This window comes from Euprymna scolopes, chromosome 46 (genome assembly GCF_053919585.1).
Source record: "Euprymna scolopes isolate OS-2025 chromosome 46, ASM5391958v1, whole genome shotgun sequence".
Lineage (NCBI taxonomy): Eukaryota > Metazoa > Mollusca > Cephalopoda > Sepiida > Sepiolidae > Euprymna > Euprymna scolopes.
Window position 1 is genome coordinate 61,672,314 of NC_136527.1, and position 1,710 is coordinate 61,674,023.

Genomic DNA, 1,710 nt, shown 5'->3' on the forward strand with positions numbered 1-1,710 from the left:
ATTATAAAAAGTTTGAGTTTATGATTTGTTTCTTGCAAAAAAAAAATACCCTCTCTGAAAAAACAGGTAAAACTATCTCATAAAATATGTAAGCCTTTTTGGGGAGCTAACCGCTTCAATATAATTCCAGAAACATATAGTGAGAATACACGGAACATTTTATATATTGAATATAATATATTTATAAATTTTTTTATTGTAGAAAGTTAAAATATGGAGTTTTGGGGGGTGGGGAATTAGCGATTTTTGAAAATTTCAGATGATAAAAGTTAAAAATCTTGCGATTTTCTGGACATTTCTTTCTCCTGATCTCGCAGGGTTTTTTTAAATCTCAGTTGCCAACACTGCATCACTAAAAGGATATTACAATATCGGTAAATTTTCAATGGGTTTAATCACATGATTATTGATAATGTAACTATGTGATTGAAATTTGATTTAAATAAACCACACGTGGTCGCTTTCCTATCAAATATTCATCGAAAAATGGTAGGTACAGACAAAATGAATGCCGACGCTCAAAGTGTAATAACATTTTGACCCCTCCCTTTACTTAAAAATTCACCAAAAATCAGGAAATTATCCAATTTTAATGAAAATTGCAGTATTTATCATTAGATCACAGAATATAATGAACTAATTATTTTTTCTTAACTCTTAGTGAAAATGTCTTATTTTGTTTAAACAAAAAATACCTTTACTAAAGTTATGGTTTTCAGTAGTAAATAAAAAACGCAAGAATTTATTTTTGCTTTTTTTTTTATATAAATAAAGCATCGTAATTTGTAACAATAAAAAATAATTTTTACAGGAACATTACGAAAAAGCCCCTAAAGTCAGTATTAATGAATTCGATATAACTCGAAGAAAAATGAATTTCTCGCATACTATTAAGGAAATTAAAGATTCAATTAGATTCCTATTTCAGTCACCTAAATTATTTAGGGTGAAATGAGTTTAGGAATTTATAGTCAAACCTAAATATTTTTTTTTGTTTTGCTTAAAAAAAAAAGCATTAATACAGTAAGTTATGTAAAATTTGCATAGAATGCTCTGCTTTACGGTTGTTGTAAAAATGGAACGGAAATTTTAATTTCATTCCCTTTTAAATTCGGTACATTTTTACATTACATCCAACTCATTGTTCACATTCGACACGTCAACTTTTATAACTTTTCGGGTATGCTGGCAAGGTTAGGGGTGTCTATTCCGAAAGCCGTTCTAACATGGGTAGATTGGTAGGTGTGTCAGAAATTTCGTGAAAAATAGTGAATAATTCCACCCCGTCTTTCCAAGCTCCTCGAAAAATGTAATTCAAGCCCTAATTTTTTTTTCAACTAAAGGAGCAAGGACCAAGGTTTCATGCACAAAAAAAAAGAAAAAACAACGTGGTTTAAAAAAAAAACTTCGAACTTTACAGGTAAATTTCTAAAAAACACTTTTTTGTTTTAGATTTGAATATATTATTTATTGATCTTTTCTCTTCAATTTGTGATATATAAAACTTTGGTGAGTAAATTATTTACTTTTTAATAGACACTTGAAAATGGGGGGGGGGGCGTGAATTTAAAAAACAACGTTTGTCTAAAATATTATATTCGGTTTATTGAAAAGAGCATAAAATTTCACATTGATCCTGAAAATATCGTAAAAATAAAATCAATAGAAAAATTTTGATAGATTTTTAAAGTTTCAAAATTGAAAAATATT